The sequence below is a fragment of the Schistocerca cancellata genome, chromosome 3 (genome assembly GCF_023864275.1).
Source record: "Schistocerca cancellata isolate TAMUIC-IGC-003103 chromosome 3, iqSchCanc2.1, whole genome shotgun sequence".
Lineage (NCBI taxonomy): Eukaryota > Metazoa > Arthropoda > Insecta > Orthoptera > Acrididae > Schistocerca > Schistocerca cancellata.
The window spans coordinates 28,700,482-28,714,951 of NC_064628.1; positions in this window are offsets into that span (position 1 = coordinate 28,700,482).

Below are 14,470 nucleotides of genomic sequence, written 5' to 3' on the forward strand. Positions count from 1 at the left end.
TCATAATTACAATAACAAAGATATCAAATGCACACACTTATTGATACAATGTTCATCAAAAGCTAAAATTTTCTCACAGTCCATAAAGACAGTCCAGATTATTCATCACTGTAAAATTGCAGTGTTTTTCTCAAAGTCTGAGCAGTAAAAGAAAATGCACACGAAAGTAGTGGATTTCCATGGAGTCTTGAAGAAGTAGTGTTGTCCTTCCAACGGAAAGACAGTGCTGACTCTTGACACGCTGATAGGTAACGGGCCACAACAGAGCAAACCCACAGCAGAGTCATTCGAACTTTTGAAGAATATTGGTAGTTAGGTCATCACAGAGCAGACCCACTGTAGTCCTGGTAGAGATTATGGTATTGGTGGGCCAGCAGAGGTGCAGACCCACTGCAGTCCTTGTAGAAATAATGGTATTGGTGGGTCATCAAAGATGCAGACCCACTGTAGTCCTTGTAGAGACAGCCAGCAGCCATCTGTTGCGACTGTGCAGGTGCACAATCACCACCGAAGAGTCTTGCAGAGAATATAGCAAGTCCATAAACCACCACTTGCGCATGCACAAAGTTTTTGGAATTGTCCTTAGAACCAGCAATGCTGTTATCCAGTCCCTTGCTGAATTATTAACACTATCAGTCCCTACTTCTCACATATTGTCCATATACTATGATCAACAGAAACGTGTGCAGTGAAATGTAACTTACAAGTTACATAATTTGATGAACTGCTGTCAATTACAATTTTATAACATAAGAATACAATAACAAAGGTACAAAATACATCATTAAAGAACATAACAATACAGATAACATTTATAGTACAGGCTTTACAAAACAAGAGAAATAAACATATACATCACTGTTACAGGAATTATAAGTACCTACATAAAATATCAGAATAACTTTTGAGACATCAACTTCACACATGAGCATTAAAACAAAACAGAATAAATAATGTCTAAACATCTTTACAAAGTACATAACAGATTATTAATGCAAATTATATTTGAGGATAACAGTATTCCTCATCATAGTTCATGTAGCTGAGTATTAGAAAAATTCTACAACGTAAGTCTTATCACATAAACATATAAAGACTGGAAGAACATAAATACACAAGGGTACCCAAACACATAGTGGGATAACACAAAAGGAAAGGACAGGGTTCGTTTTCAGTGTAAAATTTGGTACTGCAGTCCAACCCAAAACTTCATTCCATAGATCTTTCGTCTTATTTCAACCTTTGCTTCCACCAAAAAAATCCTATCCAAGCATGCTTTCTGTATTTTTTTCGTATAACCTCTCAGTGCATTTCTTCAAATTCATCGCAACTCATTCTGTTATAGGCTACCCCCTCTTAAGCTAACTTAAATCTACTGAGCTCAGATGCTAAACTAAGGGACGAGGCAATGCAGCAGCACAAAACAATTAATACAAGTAGCAATGACAAAAAAATTCACATTGGCAAAGCAATTGCAATATTACAACTAATATAAGGCACTGTGCAGCAAACAACAAAAATAAATCAGTAGTAAACTGGCTTAGAAGAGCAACACAAAGTCAAATTCAGTAACACTATGCCTGGCAAACAGCAGTAACCTATACCTAAACATGACAAAGCTCAAAAGCAGAAAAAAATATTACAGTAAAAACAACAATGCAGAAAAGGGAAATGTCTATTCACATCTTAATGTCTATGTAATTAAAGTGGTGCACCACAAATTATTCTACAAAAGAAATTACCAAGTACTTGAAAAGAAAATTCCGTATGCAATTCATGTGAAGGGAAACGTCTTTTTATGCTCCTTCATTTTTTTGAATAGATCATAAAATTATTTACTGGATCTGTAGGCATAAAATATCTATATTAGTACATTCATAAAATTTTATTTTAACCAATGCTGCAGTGCAGCTAGAAATTAGATATTAAAGAAAATGAGCAAATATGTACAAAGGACGGCATGAAACATCATTCATTAGCCGTATGACATTTCATAAGACAGTAAAAATTCTCTCAATTCTCGAGATAGACGCTTGTCATAATCAGGTTTGCAGATGTAAGTATCTTTCCAAGTAATGAGCGTGTCGTATTTGTGGTGCTTTCTAGAAAAGGAATGTCAATAGCGAGGATAATGGCCTCCCTTTTTTTTTTCTACCTGTGCCTCTGAATAGGCACACCCTAATGGCTTGTTCTCCAGGCGTCTGACACAGCTGGGTGCCCACGACGCATTACGTGCAGGTGGTCACTTAACTTACTTACGGAAATATTTACGACAGCAATTTCTGCTACAGTGACAGTCTCATATACAAAATTTCACGGGTCGAGAATTTGCATTACAAATGTGTAGAAGCAAAATCTTATGAATATAGCAGTGTCCAAAAAATTTTCGTCGGCATTGTAATACATTCACGCATATACACACACATTTCATAACTCTTAAAGTACGATTCTTGGTTTCCAACATCCTTTATCACAAGTCAGAGTCCCTAACCACTACTCATTATTCCTTACCTTATTACACATATATATATTCGTCGACACTACTTCAATATTTCATCATAATAAATATGTAGCATAATCAAATTCCTCATATAACATCGGCTTATTGATCATAATCATACCTCAACAGCTTAATACACATCGTCGTCGTAATAATATCATAACATCTCAGTCAATTCTCAAAATCGTTGTAGCTTCCTCCAATAATTTAAAAAATTCTCTGCTCATGTCAAAAGTGTCATCTGCCTCAAACGTACTTTAAAAATCGTGATCCCATACCAAATATATCATTCAAAGCTCTCATAATATCACAATGGGTCCGAAAAAATATGAACAGTTCACAAACTACAGACAAAATACAATTTCGTAAGTGTGAAGTTATCCAACGGTGTAATTACGTAAACATCTGTCACTGCCGTAGTAAAAAAGTTTGTCACTCTCAGTTAAATGATCAGATAGCTATGTAATTTATGTGTTAGAGGAATATGGTACCGATGTGTAAAGTTGTATAAGCAAATACCATATTAGCTAGGGCTCCTTGTGCTTGCCAAACACATGATACTCAAAGTAAGTGTGTACCCCCCTGAGGATTAATGTAATTATATCCTCAGGTGTTACAGATTACAGCAATGGAATGAAATGTATCACAGAAAACTTTCTTTGTAATTCAAAAATCTTAAAAAATAAATGTTTTAAGTACAAAATTAATCACTGAAATGCGTGTCCTGTAGCGCTAAATGTGCATCTTGTTGTAGGAAAATCTCTGTGGAAGTGTCGTAGTTATTTTCCTCCGAAAGCTAAGTTCTGCAGAAGCCAATGTACTTACCTCATGATAAAAAAAAGTGAAATGCTTTGCATATAGATATCTTAGTTATTACGCTTATTGTTGTGATGAGGTAAGTACTGTGCTGTAACGTATTGTTGTCCTACAGAAAAGGCTGTCTCCTTGTAGCCATAGCACAAAAGTCACCACTAAAACATGTCTCACTTTACAGAAGAATTCAGAAAAAACTGTGCAGATATAAAACATCTACACCGCAAAAGCAACATTGTAAATTGTCACTCAGTAACGTCGTGATATAATCGTGTAGCTGTCACATAAACTAACAACTGTGTCATCTGGTATTTCACAGAAAGACTTTAAATCCAGAATGTATTTTCAAGTACACCAAAATTTTGCATTAAAATCTCATTAGCAGTACTGATAAATGTTCTAAGTATGTGAGCCTTACAGTCGTTACGTAATCGTGCAACTAACAAGCAAGAATGTACACACACAGTAACACTGTGTTATCTGTTCGCAATAACAATGCATTCGTAATTTCTGTTTAAATAAGTTCTCCGGGTTCTTGACTGGATATTTAACTTCAAACATTGTTGCATGGTAACAGTTTCTAATGCATACTAGTAACGTGAAGTGAAACGTTTTATAGCAAAGACTAAACTAAAAAACAGTTTATCTCTCAATAAACGGTTTTACATGTGAGATGTGGTGTAACCCTTTGCTCTTCTCAGTACGCAGAGTTTCAACTTGAATGCAATTATCATGCGGTATTCGTCCATAAAGAATACTGGAATTTTGCTCAAGGTTAGCGTCAATGTTATTTTTCCCTGAGCCAGCGGGCGCAAGTGGCTGCCTGCGGTGCGAGTCATTGTCTGTTTCTTTGTTGGCGCGCGTCGTTATTGGGATTTGGAGACCTAACTTCTACAAATTCACCGTGACGAGAGGGCCCTGCCCTGTTTAAATCCCGCCAGTTCTGATGCAGTTCAGGTCTGTCGTTACGATCATATCGTCTGTCGTCATGTCGGTAGATTGCATAGTTTCTTGTCTGTCGGTCATGTGGTGGAGAATTTCTCCCAGAATCGTAACTGCGCGCTGAACTGTTGCGTCTCAAGTTATTCTGTCTCCCTTGATAATAATTGTTTTTGTTCCCATATTGTCTGTTTCTATGGTAATCTCTGTCATATTCATTACTACGGAACTGTAACTATTACTCTGACAGTGGTGTCTCTTTTGGTCACGATTTACGTTGAAAGAATAGCCTTGTCGTATATTATTTCTGTCATCGCAGAATTGTGACGGATGTGATCTGTAATTGTTGTGCTCCTGTTTTCGTGTTCCGCGATTGTCAGTGTCAATTTCCAGTTCTTGTAACAGTCCCTGAAAAGCTTCAATGTCGTCCTTGCAACGTCCTGCTAAAATAATATGTCGTAAATGTTCAGGCAGTTTGATTAAGCAAATGCGGATGAGTTCTGAGGGGCTGTATGGGTTTGACAGGTACTGATTCTTGTGCAACATGTCTTCAAAATATTTCACAAGACTGGAAAATTCAGATTGTTCGAAATGTCTCATCATTATGATGCTATGTTTTACTCGGTCTTGTGTAGCTTGAGACCAATATGCTGAAAGGAACGCATGGTAAAATTCTCCTTCACTGTGACAATTGTGAATGACCGATCGCATTCTTACAGCTGGTTCATTCTCCAAGTAGCCACACATAAATTCTAACCTGTGCTCCAATGACCAGTTGGGAGGAAAACAATGAGAGAATTGATGGAGCCAAGCTTGTGGATGAATGTCGTTGGCAGAATTCTTAAACGTTTTGAATTTACGTGTAGTAATGAACAGCTTATAGTCAAAATCATCGTGTCGGCGAGTAGCATATCGGTCATTGTTACGTCGTGTCGGCGGTTCCATCTCAAAATTCGGTGTACCTTGCCAATTTCTTTCATAATTTCCGAAGTGCCCTGAGTTATTATTTTGTGGCTGTTCCGTATTTCTATGTCCCTCTTCCCGTATTGGAGCTCGAGTGGCCTCTGAAATACGTAATTCTTGTACTACCTGTGTCAGCTGATCTTTTACTTCCTGGATTTCTCTTTGGTGTTGCGTATTAATTTGATTCAGATTTTGTTTGAATTTCCTAATTTGTTCGCACTCTTCTGTGTCAGTGATGGCTACAGGTCTTGTGTCATTCAGATCATCATCTACCTTTGCAGATAAGTTAGTGAACTGATCCGAAAGTTCGGCTACTTTCTCCGATAGTGTACTTATGTCCTCAGTGTGTTTTTCTGAACCAAGATTCAGTGTGTCCATTTGTGTTGAAATCGTATCTACTGTGTCCTTTAAGTTTTCTTGAGTTTTTGCAAGTTGCATAACCGAATCGGCAGATGCAACTGAGTCAATTTTAGCTTGCAAGGTGTCGTGATTTTCATGAACAATAGTTTGGAGTTCTTTTATGGCTGCTTCGTGATTCTGTAATGCATTTTCATGCCGCGAAAAAATAGGTTGGAAATGCTCACAAATTTGTGTTTTTACATCATTACAGACTTTTTGACATTTCGATTCAATGTTATGTAACTCAGTAGTTAAATCTTCATGTGTTTGTTCAAGTGTGGTGTCTAACTTCCGAAGATTTTGTTCCATTGTGTCTAACTGTTGCTGTGTTTGTCTCTGGTGTTGTTCCATTGTGTCTAACTTTTGAAGATTTTGTTCCATTGTGTCTAAATTTTGAAGATTTTGTTCCATTGTGTCTAACTTTTGCTGTGTTTGTTTCTGATTATGTTCAATTTTTTGCATTAATTGCAATAATAATGTATTAGTGTCTGGAATCTGTTTCTCTATGCTTTTTGGCAGTGCGTTATCACCGGCAATATTCACATTTTGACAAGCAGAAAATGTGTCTTTGACTCATTTGAGAAAACGGTGAGGACCCAAAACCTAAGTCTACAGTATTTGCAATAGTGTGTTCTGTCATTTCGGATTCCTGAGGCGAGCTGTTGCCGACCGATCGATCGATAATGCTTCCCTGTTCACTACCTGTTTGACTGTCTACACCATTATTTGCCGCCCGCTCCATTTCCCTATGCACAATTACCAGATTACTACTTCGTATGTCTGTTAATTCACTACACAGTGGTGCTGATAAGCTACGCTCGTCGTCACTATTATTTCTCAGTTTACTTTGAAGCCTAGTGTTACGTTTTTCACACGCCATTATTGTCACAATATTTCACACGACAACACAGAAAAACACAATTTGAAGAGCAACAATAAGAGAACACATTAACATAGCACTGAAAATAATATCTCGTTAATTGCAAGCGCAGCTGCGAAATACTTGGTGCAAATCTACATGCATGCCACAACTGTTTTACTGTACAACAATGAAAGACTGCAACTACAAAGAAGATTCTCTCTACAATTACGCACTAGCAATAATCAAAATCTACACTAATTACACAAACTACAAGAAAAAATCAGAAGATTCCAGTGAGGTATCCTCGGCTAAGGGTCGACATATGAAACGTCCCCTTTTGAAGAATTTTATACGAGACTGTGCTTAAACTGACACACAATATTTTTAGCGCAACGCAATCTGACTTTCAGATATCCCTACAAAGGAATGGCCCTGACTAACATTAACCTGTACCTTTCACAAATCACTTACCTCACAAAAATCTTCATTACTCAAGCTACTGCAATACAGCGAGCGCCACTACTGCCAGCTAAATAAAAGATTCAAACTACAGAAGGCACTAACTACTGATAGGCATAGTTAGCAATTGAAAGATGTCAGTAGAGAACAAACAATGTATTTACCTTAACATCATAATATATATAGTAGTTCATGACATCCAGTTTTACAAATTTCAAAACTCCGCCATCTCTCTCCCCACATCCACCACTGCTGGCGGCTCACCTCCAACTGCACAACGCTACGCGCTGTTCACATCCAGCTGCCCAACACTACAATGGCAGACAACAATGCAAACTAGCCACAGACTGCACACAGCACAGCCAGTGATTTTCGTACAGAGCGCTACGTAACGTTGCCAAAAAGAAAACATAAACAGCCTACTTACAATATGGACGCTTGGGCTTGGCCGTGAATCGTGTACGGATAGCCAAATACTGCCGGAATGGAGGGAGAGCCACCATCAGTAATAAAAAAACTGAGTTAATAGATCAACGATGAACTCGAACAAGCGTCATGGACGTCTGCCCCCCCAAAAAATACAACGAACAATGATGACCAAAATGAGATTAACAGAAAAACAGTAAGTCGTCCGCTCGAGATAAGTGGGAAATCCGGGTTCGAGGCCCAGTCAGGCACAAATTTTCATTGCCGTCATTCCATTCTGCAGATGATGGTAGTCCTCATTCGCAATTACTATTTCATTTGATGTGTACCCAGTAACATTCGTCGGAAGGTTCCAGGCCGTAGGAGGCGCGTAAAAGTCTGGGGGATATTTTCGTGTCATTTACCGGGTGATGTCATTCTGGAAGGGACAAGGGATTAAAACATGTAACACAACGACTCTGTGGGCTACCAAAATTTTTCCTAGCAGTTTCAGTTTTCGATGTTCTTTTCTACGAATCGGAGTTTGTAAATAAGTGTACTAATGTTTGTATGATGAAGTGAAAGTTGCAAGCTAGTGTAAGGTAGACACGGTGGCTTAGTCAGGGTGATGATTTATCGTCGGAGATTATAGTGAACTGTTAGTTGCATTATCGCTGGGCGCGCAGGTAGTTCGGTACAGAGGAAAACATAGGAGAGTGCTTAGAGAATTAGTTGGGTCGAGTCGAACTCCGGCTCTTTTGATGAAAAATGGTCGTAATTCAGTGGTGCTAAAGTATGTCAGGACTCGGCGAACAACTTGGTGTGGACGGGCGAAGTATATGGCATTAACTGGGCGCAGTATAATTACTACAAGAGGATGCAAATCAACCTGAAGAAAAGTGTTGGCCTTATTTCGTTTATTGTTGTGCTACAAGAAGAAAAGCATTTGCCACACGTTGTCAACAAACAATGTATTACGTTCCCAGAATGAGATTTTCACTCTGCAGCGGAATGTGCGCTGATATGAAACTTCCTGGCAGATTAAAACTGTGCGAAAGGCAAAGGTCCCGAGTTCGAACCTCCACCCGGCACACAGTTTCATTCTGCCAGGAAGTTTCACTGTCTTACGTTGCACCAACAATATCTCAACGTGAAGTAAAATCCAACTAATTACTTGGCCAGACTTGCATATGGCTAGCCAGCGTCGTAGTTTATTTTGTGTTTGAATAATACCGAGTTATACTTAAGTTTTGACTTTCAATTTTATCTGAGACAAAATACGTCAGTAGGATACATTCTATTTATTACTGATGATCCGAGAGAGCTCTGATGATTGAGAAACTATTGCTGTTCTTTATGACACAAACAACAATAATTAAAATTTTAATAATTTGCAAGATTGCAGGTAACGGAAGTGATCAAGTCTAGTAATCAGTAATTTGATAGCCATTTCTTAACAGAACAACATTCAGTAACGGATATTTGCTGTGCAATTTTTCAGAGATAAATAAGTTTTCAATTTTACGCAACTGCCATGTTAATTAATGCCTTGAGCTAATAATAGTAGTAATTACAAAATGTTATTAGTAGTATCTGTTAATGAATAGTAATAAAAGCTGAAGTTGCATGAAACCAGTAGGTCAGTAAACTGTCCTTCATCCACCAATCCCCTTACCTGCTCCCACTCTAACACTACACAGCCTTCTATTCCACCTACGCATATGAGTCTCTTTACTTCTCTCCTTTTCCTCTGTTCTGGCCCCCCTCCCCTCCACACCAACCTCTATCTAATCTTACAACTGTACCTAACTGTCCTATTTTCTTCTCACCACATACCTGCATGCTTCCACAAGTAACACTTTACTCTCTCCCACCTCAACCCTGCCATCCCTCCCCCTCCCCAACCCAGCCTCCACCATACCTCTACCACCAAGAGTGCTTCTCTCATCATCCTCAGCAGTGGTCACATGTGTGTGTGAATGTGTGTGAGTGGTTTCTACTGTAGAAGAAGACCTTCTGGCTGAAAGCTTACTTTTATAGGAGACTTTTTGTTGTCCCTGTCTGTAACTCAATGTCTTCAGTACATTACTGTGAGTAGCAATCTAACCTTTTCATAATAAAATCTGTATGAAATACGCACATAATTTAAATTCTACCATCTCCTAGTAAATATAGTAACATTAACATCTTGAATATTAATGAATTTGCATCCCAAGGGCTGGCATCCTAACTAGAGCTGTACACACAAAGCAGAGTTTACTGCTAGCAATCCCCCTCCCTTCTTTTACATTCGAAATTTTGTCTTTGCTAACTACATGATTGTGACTACACAGTGACATTATATCATTATGATAATTTCCTAAGTAAATAATGGAATTCAGTAATGAATAAACACAAATAACGTTTTAAGTAAAATTAAAGATAGTGGGCATTACAATGAGTGACGCCATAAAATTTTTGCTTTGACGTAACTGTTTGCTATTGTTGACATTGTGTTGTTCTCTTTCACTAATTGTTTTCAGTGAGTTGCTACTTAACTGAAAGGTAGGCCTATTTGTTCACTGTGACATATCTATTTGAAAATATGGCACGGAAATATTTACCAGTTTTGTACTATTTTCGCCTCGCAGTAAAACCAAGCATTGTTAAGTACGTTTGTCAGTATTAACAGACGGTAATGACAGAGACAATAATTTTCCGCGCGCAGTGAACTGGTGACCTATAATTTTCATTGATTCATTAATTAAATTTGTAACACTTTCCGACTGACCACTGTAGTTCCTATTGGCGATTCGGTTATCACGGCTCCTATGTTACATTGATATCATTTATTCTTCTGAGTAGGTGACTTCCCCGCACAACAGGGAACTTACGGCACACGGTTCATTCAAGTTCTAATTAACTGGAAGTATAGGGGTTGGTGGTGGTTAAGAGGTTTGCATCCATCGTTGGGGCCATGTCAACCCCTAAATATTGTTGTTTTTCCTCAGCACGACGGCATCTACCAGCAGGATAATTTTACGTGGCGCACAGCACGCAGGGTACATACGTGGTTTGGAGAGCACCAATATGAGTTTCTCGTACTCCTCTGGCCACGAAACTATCGGATTCAAACCCAGTCGAGAATCCTTGGAACCACAGTCGCTCTGGCTGTACACCCCATGAATCCTCAACTGAAAAACGTAACGCAGCTGGCCACAGCACTGGATTCGGCATCGTTCCACAAACCTGTCAGTACTTTCCAGATCCTTGTTGTTCACTCTCTACCAACACGTCTCGCAGCGGTCCGCGCTGAAAAAGATGGTTTTTCAGGCTTTTGACGGATAGTCACATTAATGTTACTGGACAACGTGCAATCGCTATTATTAGGTAACCTCTGTCAGGCACCACTGAAGTATATTTGTATGTTTTGTGTTTATCGGGCCTACAGCGAGTGCCGTGGTGGTTAAAGAGTGATGTGTTGGTCATAGCAGTGGGGTGTCCAAAATATTCGTACAGTTATTTTTCAATCATTCCGCTTACAGAACTAGTGATTTAAAATGTGAAGTAGTATCCTTCCGCGTCGTGACACAAGGGTTCGTCTTTCGTAAACTGGAAGCTGATTTATAGGATTGAGTAATATCTACTCAGTGTACTGAATATACTATGGAACCGCATCATTGTCTCATGGATTGTGAATAGTTAACTGTCTGTTAAATGGATATCGGGAACTGGTAATATCGTGGGTCCATTACAATTTCAATTCATGTTACGTTTACTGTACTGAGAATCTATGCGCTCTTTGTGAGCCGGCCGTTGTGGCCGAGCGGTTCTAGGCGCTTCCATCTGGAGCTACAGTCGCAGGTTCGAATCCTGCCTCGGATACGGATGTGTGTGATGTCCTTACGTTATTGTGATCTATCTGCATAGCTTTGAGTACAATACATTAACTGACTGTGATATTTCTTTTACTTATTTTACTCACACCAAGTCTTTTCTTTATTACTGAAAACAAAATAGTGCCCTCTAGGATACAGCCATCTTGTTCACACCCCCTGTTTTACACTCTGTCACATTACTAATCAGTCAGTGCGCTAGCACAATCGTACGCTGCTATTTGAGTCCGTTAATTACAAACACCCGTTCTTTTGCACGAGTGACTTTCAGGTACAGGAAGGTTAGACCACTGAAAGCTTTTCTGGCATTCAGACGAATGTGGAAGGCAATGGGCTTTCTCTAAATAGTGATAAGTTTCGTGGAACCTGACGTAACGATACGTTCCCTATTTTCAAATGTGTAGGTTTCTTCTTTTAAATAGCGTCACGATCTCAGTGGTTAAATAAAACATTTCAGTAGTCTATTTGGAGTCAGGATTCAGTGATTACAGATGCAAGAGAACATCCTCATGACACCACAGTTGGCTGTGAGCTGAAGAGAACTAACTTACCTAATGCCGTAGTGAAGATTTACTGGGTCTTTACCTACTATTGTGTGTTCAGTTACGTATATCTGCAAATTCATTACCGCTGCGCATAAACATTGTAAGTGGGCTGCTTCTGTGTTGGCAGCGCTTTGTAGCGCTTTGCATTGCATCTCTGACTGCGCTTTCTTTGTAAGAGACTATGTGGCTGGTTGAACTCGTTGTTGGGAGTTAATCGCCAGTAGTGTTGGGCAGTTGGAAGCTGGTCGCCAGAATGTGATGGAAGTACTGTTGGGCAGTTGGAGGTGAACAGTCAGCAGTGATGGATTTTACAGGGTGTTTCAAAAATGACCGGTATATTTGAAACGGCAATAAAAACTAAACGAGCAGCGATAGAAATACACCGTTTGTTGCAATATGCTTGGGACAACAGTACATTTTCAGGCGGACAAACTTTAGAAATTACAGTAGTTACAATTTTCAACAACAGATGGCGCTGCAAGTGATGTGAACGATATAGAAGACAACGCAGTCTGTGGGTGCGCCATTCTGTACGTCGTCTTTCTGCTGTAAGCGTGTGCTGTTCACAACGTGCAAGTGTGCTGTAGACAACATGGTTTATTCCTTAGAACAGAGGATTTTTCTGGTGTTGGAATTCCACCGCCTAGAACACAGTGTTGTTGCAACAAGACGAAGTTTTCAACGGAGGTTTAATGTAACCAAAGGACCGAAAAGCGATACAATAAAGGATCTGTTTGAAAAATTTCAACGGACTGGGAACGTGACAGATGAACATGCTGGAAAGGTAGGGCGACCGCGTACGGCAACCACAGAGGGCAACGTGCAGCTAGTGCAGCAGGTGATCCGACAGCGGCCTCGGGTTTCCGTTCGCCGTGTTGCAGCTGCGGTCCAAATGACGCCAACGTCCACGTATCGTCTCATGCGCCAGAGCTTACACCTCTATCCATATAAAATTCAAACGCGGCAACCCCTCAGCGCCACTACCATTGCTGCACGAGAGACATTCGCTAACGATATAGTGCACAGGATTGATGACGGCGATATGCATGTGGGCAGCATTTGGTTTACTGACGAAGCTTGTTTTTACCTGGACGGCTTCGTCAATAAACAGAACTGGCGCATATGGGGAACCGAAAAGCCCCATGTTGCAGTCCCATCGTCCCTGCATCCTCAAAAAGTACTGGTCTGGGCCGCCATTTCTTCCAAAGGAATCATTGGCCCATTTTTCAGATCCGAAACGATTACTGCATCACGCTATCTGGACATTCTTCGTGAAATTGTGGCGGTACAAACTGCCTTAGACGACACTGCGAACACCTCGTGGTTTATGCAAGATGGTGCCCGGCCACATCGCACGGCCGACGTCTTTAATTTCCTGAATGAATATTTCGATGATCGTGTGATTGCTTTGGGCTATCCGAAACATACAGGAGGCGGCGTGGATTGGCCTCCCTATTCGCCAGACATGAACCCCTGTGACTTCTTTCTGTGGGGACACTTGAAAGACCAGGTGTACCGCCAGAATCCAGAAACAATTGAACAGCTGAAGCAGTACATCTCATCTGCATGTGAAGCCATTCCGCCAGACACGTTGTCAAAGGTTTCGGGTAATTTCATTCAGAGACTACGCCATATTATTGCTACGCATGGTGGATATGTGGAAAATATCGTACTATAGAGTTTCCCAGACCGCAGCGCCATCTGTTGTTGAAAATTGTAACTAGTGTAAGTTCGAAAGTTTGTCTGCCTGAAAATGTACTGTTGTCCCAAGCATATTGCAACAAACGGTGTATTTCTATCGCTGCTCGTTTACTTTTTATTGCCGTTTCAAATATACCTGTCATTTTTGAAACACCCTGTAAATGTGAGACGTTAGCATTGATGGAGGGTGGAGGTCTGAAGTGTTAGCGTAGGCCAGGGCCGCACAAACACGGAAAACCGCACGCGTGCAAAGCGAGGTGCAGCGAGTGCCTGCACAGTGCATCGGGTCAACTCGGCATACTTCGCCTCAACTCGGCTTGCTAGGTGAGGCCGACGCTGTGCGCTGCCGAATGCGCTGCCAGACGGCTTATTCAACATTGGAATACGTAAGCGCAAGACAATTACCGGAATAATGGAACCATCTGCCCCAAAAAAAGGGAAAATTGCCGAACGTCAAGTTAAACCGGAATGGAAACTCTTCTACTTTTTTGTGCGTTGTGACGATAAAGCCAAATGTCTAATCTCCGGTACACTAATTACGTGTGTCAGAAAATCGTCTATTGAAAGGCACTACAGCAAATTGCATTCGGAAAATTATAGTGATATAACAGGGAATGCCAGAGAGGAAGAATTACGGAAGTTGCAAATTCTTGCAGAAGAGAATTCTGTATCTACAAACGAGGTTTGTTGCAAGCACTTTAGCATGTATATTTTCGTTAAAGGTCATGCGAAAGAAAATAACATTTGTTTAGATTCCTTAGTTTTCGTTCTCTCATAAATTACGTCTAACGTATCTTTTTTCTCTACTTTAGGGTCAAGAAGATGAGGGGTGTTGCGAAAGGACTCTCAGAGCTAGTTACAAAGTTGCTCTACGTTTAGCAAGAGCTGGGAGGCCCTTTATGGACGGGCCATTAATAAAAAAACATTATGATGGACGTCGTAGAGACAATGAATCGCACATTAGCTCCCGCGCACAGCAGGATACCACCTTCCAGAATGACAATACATC